Source organism: Gavialis gangeticus, unplaced genomic scaffold (genome assembly GCF_001723915.1).
Source record: "Gavialis gangeticus isolate Ggan-Ray unplaced genomic scaffold, GavGan_comp1, whole genome shotgun sequence".
Classification (NCBI taxonomy): domain Eukaryota; kingdom Metazoa; phylum Chordata; order Crocodylia; family Gavialidae; genus Gavialis; species Gavialis gangeticus.
The window spans coordinates 27,178,726-27,186,934 of record NW_017729030.1 but is presented as its reverse complement, the minus strand read 5'-3'; positions in this window follow the sequence as shown (position 1 = coordinate 27,186,934).

The window sequence follows — 8,209 nt, the reverse complement described above, 5'->3', positions numbered from 1 at the left end:
TCCCTTCCGACCCTAGAAACTATGAAACTATAAAACTATCTCTTGATTAATGTTACTGGGTGTTATAAGTGCACAAAGAAAGGAAGAATTAGATCTCTCTATTTCTCTGAATACACTATACTTATCCAGCCAGTTAAAAATTTATTGAAGCTACTGGCATTAAACCAAGAATGATGAATGCAACTTCAAAAATAAAGACTGTCTTCATGACTGAGATGAAGACTACAGTCAGATACATTTGGATAGCAAACCATCTTATTTATGAAGATACCTTCACTGGCCTAAGTCCTGAAGTTTTTATTCATTTTTTACTTTAGCAAATTCCTATATAGTTCAATGAGAGTTTTACCTCAATAAGGGCTGAGGGAGATTCTCAATACTCAGATCCACCATCCACCATTTGAGTTCTGCAAAAGACAGAGAGAAAAAATGCTTATATTAAAAAAAATAAGTTTTGCATTTGCATTTAACTAGGAAGTTGCAAATAATAACTTTGGAAAAGCTTGAAATTCTGTAGTATCACAATTAATTTTACGTGGCTTAATCCTTCCAGGCACAGGCAAGATGATTTGAGGAGGGTGGGTCACAATTTTGTCTTCAAAACATCTTTGACAAAAAGTGACTTGCATTTCAAAAATCATCAGAATTGTTCAATTTTAAAATCTATAGCAAAGATATGATATATTTTTATTTTTAGTATCTTAAATCAAATAATTTTGAGCAGCAATTAGATTTTGGTTGAAAATTTAGTATTTTTTGATAAACAAAAAACCACTCACTGATCAGTTGTAATAATCATTTTTAGTAACTCACTCTTCCATAGAAAATAAAACAACAATATTCTGCTTTATATAGATTTTAGCTGTGGTCCAGTACCACATCCATGTCTCATATAGGGATGAAAAAACATAATAGTAAATGCCAGTGCATCTGCAAGTAGTCTCTACTATTAGACACTAATGTAATGTTTGCTCAGAAGTTAGATTATGTTTCAGGTCTGTAGCAGTAATTTGTAATATACATAATGCAACCTTTTCTTCCTCTTTCTTTTTCTGTTCACAATATGGTTGGGATAGATGAACACTCTTTTTTATTCAAAATGTTTTCTTTTATTTATCTCAATAATCTCATAGGCTACAAAGTTTACTCAGTCTCATGATTGTTAAGGTATCCGCATTAGTTAAATATCTGTCCTCCTACTGTAGCATATTCCTTCACAGTCTTCTAACTCCAGATGACCCATTGGAGATCTTTGTAAAAAAGCTAGGAAGTGTAAATGTTGTTGTTGTGGGCTTAAAACAAAAACCACAAAAGCTGTTTAATGTGCCACATTTGACCTTCTCTTCCATGAGAACATCATTTAATTAAATTGGAAAAAAAACAGATTATAGCTAATTAAGCTGAGGGGAAAACAGGAGCACATACAGTGAAAGCATTAGGAAATAGATTTAAAACGAACAAAAAGGAAGTTTTTTTCAATCATCATGTAATTTAGCTGGTGGAGCTCCTTGCCACAAGGTGTTTGCTAGCCTAGCAATGTAACTAGATTCAAAAGAGGATTGGACAAATTAATGTAGGATAGGTCTATCAGTGGATATATAGAGGAGCAGTCTCCATATTAAGAGTCTACAAGACTCTGAATGCTTGAAGCTGTAAGGAAAGATAGCTAGGGAACAGTATAATCTGGATAGGCCCCACAGAAATACTCTTCCCATTAGCAACTATCCTGTGCCACTGTGAGAGATGGATTGCGCTAGACGGACCTGTGGTCTGACTTAGTACGTTGTTTGTGTGTTACTATATTGATAATTTTCTAGTACTGCAGCTCAAATAACTGCCACTATAGAATTATAGCCTTGCTTTGAAGTCTTACAGTGTATCACTAGCCTATTTGTACTGCATTTATTAATTAAACATTTAAATGAAATATTTAAGGATGGATTAATTGTAAATTCCTTTGTCAGTTCTAGTCTTGTAACATTGCAGAAGTAATTTACTTTCTAATTCACACAACTCTGTGGGGAATAATACACATGCATTCAAAGGTTAAATTAAATACTTTATTTGCAAGTGCTCAATAGTTTTTCAGACATACACCTGAAGTTTCCTAGAGTTCAGAGACAGCTGGATCATCTCCTTTCCAAAAAGGGAAACCACCACTCAAAATGAGCCTGTTTCTTCCATCATGTACACCTATATGGGTGCATCTACACAAAATGTTATGGTGCCATAGCAATGTGCTATGATGTCGTAGCATCCATTAGCAAAAACCATGATGTTGCTGCTACATCACCATAGCAATGTGCTCCCTCGCTATAGTGCATTGCTACAGCAATGTAGAGGCCAAAATAACCATAAATCATTGGCATGGTACAGTATGGGCTGTTACTGTGCTGCCTTTTAGTACTTCCAAAAGGACGTACTAAATGACAGTGCCGTAACAATGGCACCGTATAGCTGCATGTAGACATACCGTGTAAGTCAGAAATAAACCTAATAAAAGCAGTGGATCAGCTCCATTATAAAACCCAGATAAGCTGTAACAAGATTGATTTCTGGGTGTATTTTACAATGCAAGTCACAAATGGTGTTAAAGTGTGATTTAGATAGTTCCTGTTATACACATACAGCTCGGTTACTGAGAATGTTTAAGTTTTTGTATATGACAAAATAACTGGAATACTAGTTACAGATGAGACTTGGCTGCTGTTGAAGGCAAGTGTAGGAAGGAAAGGCCATTTAACTTTTAAGATATACTTTCTGTAACACTGACAGAATTGATGGTTCAGTGATCCCTCATAGCATTTCTCTTCCAAAACGAATCCAATTTTTGGCCACTGCTGTTTGGCATGCCATCTTGATTTAATGCGCAAAACTCTTTGAGCTCTTGCTTATGCCCATAAAGAATTTTACCTTAGCTTTGGGTTTTAAATTTTATCTCTGTAATAAGTGCCTTCATTTCATTACAAGGAACCAGCACCATTTGACTATAAATTACTGTAGTGGTTACTGCTTCTCCGTTACAGTATGGACTGTGTCATCTTTGCATCATCATAAAACCAGAGTGGAATGGCAGGAGAAAAAAGAATTCACTGGAGGCTCAGCTTTGAAGAGGAGTGATTTATTGAAAAGGTTTAGAGTTAATCCAAAATAAGACCAATTTGACTCTCTTTTCAATGTAGCTTTCTGCCCCTCCTCCAGCGTGGAGGGCAGGGGCGGGGGGAGGGCAAATCAAACTGAATGGCTGCTGTCTTCCCTTAAAGCTACTTTTCTAAGCTCTTGTTAGTCACCGCACTTTTGTGTCTCCCAACCCAGACTAACACATTTCTGATAGTGCTGAGCCTAACTAGGTTCACCTGTGTTTAATTAGCCAAGGGCTGGCAGTCCATCTCTGAGCTGCCTCTAAAGTTTGCCTGGGAATTGACCTTAACTGCTGGTTGGTTTGGTGGAGTCCCCAGCTAGATCACTGGGGTCATTTTAAAGACATCTACATCTATTATTTTTCTGTGTTTATTTCTGGCTGCTTCATTTTCTTAAAGCAAATTAATTTAAATAAGCATTTTCCTAGCTCACTGGATGCTGTGCAAAAGGTTAAAGTTTACAAAAATTCCCATTTTTTTCTGCAGGGCAAGCAGATAATCTTTGGACTCTCGTTATCAATATTATCATGTCCCCATGCAGAAAAGATGTAGTACTATTCATTTTCGCTTCTTTCTGGAGAGAGGTTAATGAGTAGGACTGCATAAATCAGCTTGAACAATCTAACTTTCTCAGCGCTGGAGACATTTTCTTTGAAGAGACTGACTTTTATAACTAGTGCACACAGCACCTGTTATGTCATTGTAAAACAATGATCAGATGTACATTTCTAGCAATCACCTCTTTTAAGACACCATGAGCTTTGTATGGATCATCATTGCAAGCAAATTATTTAGCTCTCCATAAAAAACCATCTCATCATCTTGTCTTCAAAAAGATTTGCCTCCAATCTCAGTTATAAAGGAGGGAATTTTCTTTCCATTTAGCACTGAGTGTACAGTGGATATTAGTTTATCTACAGTTACTGTTGACATGCCCTTGAGCAGAATATGTCATGAACAGAATATCTCAGAATATCTTACAAATATGGTCATGTTTATTTGAATGCTCACATACAAGGTATTTGCTCTAAAGAAAAAGAAGGCCAACAGATATATTAGTTTTCTGTACTACTCAGTGATTGAGTTACAGAGGCTAGTTGTATGTGCCAAGTTTTTGACAGTAGCTCTTCTGGATACTAAGTCTTTAGATTATCACTCAGAGACTAAAGGTCCAGTTAGAGACAAGAGTGCTTTAAACCACTGTATCATCATTACTACCATGTTGCTATTAGTTTCCTGTTCTACCATTCTAGTTTAAAGCTTTTTCTGCCATTAAGGTTACATCAGATTTTTTGTTTGATTTTTAAAGGAGTCTCAGTAAATCAGAATACAGACAGTCAAGACTGGCTAAAATAAGAATAATAAATGGAAATACAAATGTTATCTCTTTTCTCTTCATCCTCAACTTCTCTACTTAACAACAATTTACAAAACAGTACCCTGATTCTGGAAACGTGAACATGCATAACCATCAAACTCACTGAAATGATATGTAAACTTAAAACTATTTACACGCCAAAGGGTTTGTGTGATCAAGGCCCACACAATAAGTGAGACTGATCTTTAGCTGGTGTAAACTGGGGTAGCTAAAGTGACTACAGTGGAAAAATGTTGGTTTACTCCAGCTGGCTCATTTGTTAAACTTTTCTATATGCATCAAAACTGTTTGTAATGTAGTGATCACATGTGGTGATAACTTTTTGGCATATGTTAGTTTGAAGCATCTGTAAGAGCTGGGAAATATCTTTTAGTAAAATAAAGGCAAAACTCACTTTATAACAGGATTTTAAATACATTTATTGTTCAATCCCTATTAATGCAGGGAAGAATATTTAATAGATGACAGTTCCTAATGAATTATTTATGAAACGTTATATTTTCACTTGACCATATTTTCACATGTATTAGCAAAATACACAGTTGACAAAGGTTGGAATAAAGGAGGAAATGGAATATGAGGATAAGAATAATAAAAGCCTGTCTAGTTGCAATTAAATATTAAAAAGTTTCCATATCTCTTGGATACCATTGTAACTAACTAATTGTTATTTTTTTCAATCACATATGACACAACATGATTTAAATTACATTTCATATTCTTACATGCTGGAAAGACTCATCTGTCTGAAAGATTCAGGCATGTGAAAGTCTCAACAGAGCAATGAATATGAAATTGGAAAACCATTTGTTCACATATTGTGTCGGCATGAGTCACAAGCAGTAAGATTCAAGAGTTGCACATCCCCAGAGACCAATTTTTCAGGTTGTCTTTGTTAGGAGACAGATATAGTTGTCTACATTTCGTATTATGTGCAAAGTTCTTAATATGTGTAGAGTAGCCTCAAATCTTTCCTTGAACACAAATAAGCATTGCCAGGCACAGAGCAAAATGGGAACTTTTGTAATCAAAGAGCAAAGGTGAGTTATAGAAATAATTGTTGCTGTTCAGACATCTTGGTAAGAAATATCAGAGAAAAACACCTTTCTTGTTAAGTTCAGAATTGTGCCCGTGGGAATTTAGCAACAGTTTATCTAATCTCGTTCTTTGGAGCTGGATTCTGTGTCAGCTTTGTTTCTACTGAGGAAGAAATTTGACTGAAAGGAAAGAAAGATGGTTTTGTTCAGAGAAATGACTTCTATACATTGCAATTAGCCTATTTATTTCCTTATCTACCTTTTTCTTAAAACTACCATTTTCTTAAATCTCTTTCCTTTGTAATTATTTTATTCCACCATTGCTCTGCAAATATTTGTCAACAACAGGAGTGTAATTGTTGCACCAGCTGTGATTCTAACTATTTTTATTTTGAGCTAAGGCCCAGTGTTAAACACTCCTATACTTTAGGTCTCTTTTAGAAAACCTATCATTTATTCCTTGTATTATCAGCAGAAAGCAGGTTGTAGGATAGCTGTGTTTGATGGAAAGAGAAGAAAAACAATAAATTGCAAAGACTGTCCCTTGTTATTGTGTTCTGCAGCAAGGAAAACACAGAGCCATTTGTCAGGTTGCTGCCTAGTTGCTTAGTTTATATGACTGATGACTGAGTGCTGCTGGTTTTTGTAAGAGGTTTCTGAGTTTCTGTGCACAGCCTGCAGCAAAAATGGGGCTTCTGAGTGGAAAGATGGGCATTAAAGTGGACTTTTGATGATTAAATATACACTTAATGAAAAAGCATTAGAGGCAAGTTGTAAATAGTTTTTCTCTTCCCTTTTCTTGAGTAGGAAAATCCTATCAAATTTCACTGTTATAACTGTACTCATACCTTAACTAAAATAAATTCAACCAGAGTGCAGTGAAAAGGGAGATATTTTTTGAACATTTGATATCCTATTTGAACCTTTCTTTCTAACAGGCCCTTTTCAATGGCTTGTTCACATTTCATTTCCAAGAGGATAGCTTCTTGACCCCCATCTCCTTGTCTAAACTTGTTACAAAACAGCAGATTAAAAAAATATGGAACTCACTTGGATCCCTGAAAAATGAGTCTCACCCTCTATTTTTTTTAACATGTCAAGCTCAAAAGATACTTTCCCCTTATATCATCAGATGACCAGAGTTTAAAACTAAAGTTTAAAAAATTTTGGCCCTTGTCACATGCTCATTTAATGGTAAAATGGGATCTTATTCCAAGTCCAAACAATTGTATCTCCTGAGAAGCTACATATGTATAGGAGGATGCATGATTTTGAGATTAGGGATCAGATCCAAAACACATCCTTTTCATTTGTCAGTGCAGGGGGATCCTGGGATCATGATCCCAGGCTCCCCTTGTATCAGCAAGTTGAATACCAGTGCCAGAGCTGGGACTGAGGCTGGGGTCAACAGTCAACTAATTGTTGGCTCTATCCTAAAACCACACTGGGGTCCTCAACTGGTCCTGATGTGATCTGGGGCCAGGAACAACAATTAGCTGATTGTCAGCTGTAGCCCTGGAGCCAAGAGTCAGTTGATTGTTGGTCTTATCCCTGGCCTACACTATGGCTAATTTTAAGATCCTGGTGCAGTCCCTGACCAGAGTTGACAATTAACAAGTTGTCAGCTCCAGCCCTGGAGCTGCTACACATTCAATTTAAGGTACTATGCAAGCCATACATAAAAGTGTTCTACATAAAGCATAGAACATTTTTATGGCTGGTTTGCCATTTTAGAGAGCCTGAAATTTGGTACATGTGTAGCACCAATTAATAGGTTAATCACAGCAAAAATAGAATGTGTAAGGGAGCATAATAAGCTATTAGCAGAACTACCTTAAACTCATTTTTCTAAGAAGTGTCCAAGGACTGTTCAAGCCACTTTATTTCTGGCTTTCTCTAACTACCTCATCTCTCTCTGTCTTTCTTTTCTGATGAGGACTATTCCCTTTCTCTCTGTTTGACACAAACAGTAAGGCAAGCATAGGGTCTCAAGTGACAATTGCCATTGCTAGCAATGCAATATTTCCCCTCTAACTTTACACATCCAAACGATGGGCTGTGAGAAAGGCCTGTAACTCCTCTCACAGTGGTTTATATACTGTTGTGGTTCAGACTTCTCTTCGGGCTGCCCTTCCTACTGAATTCAGGCAGGAAAACAGTGGCCAACAGCAATTCAATACTAGTTCCTGCCCACCCCCCACCAGATTCATCTCACTTTAATCATATCCCCCAACAACTATTCTCTTTGCCTTCTACCCACAGGGACTGAAATCCTGCCTTCCAAAGAGAGAACATAAGAGATGCCATAGTGGCTCAGACCACAGTCTCATTGGGCACTTTTACGTGTGCTTTGGGGGCGGGGGGAGGGGGGGCAACACTTTAATTAGGTAGGCTACAAGACCTTCTCTAATTAAAGTGTCTCTGCATCTCCTGTATCAGTATTCCCACTCTTAAAAAAGGGCAGCAGGGTACTTGAAGCTCATTTTGATACATGATACACAGAAGGATGCCTGAGTGCAGTAATTGCTACACATTTATTTATCAATATTTGTATACTGTATTGATATTGGGCCTATCCAGACTGAGCTACTCCTGTTTCCCTCTTGCCTAACAGATTCCAGCATCAGAGAATCTTAATTTAGAATCATAGAATC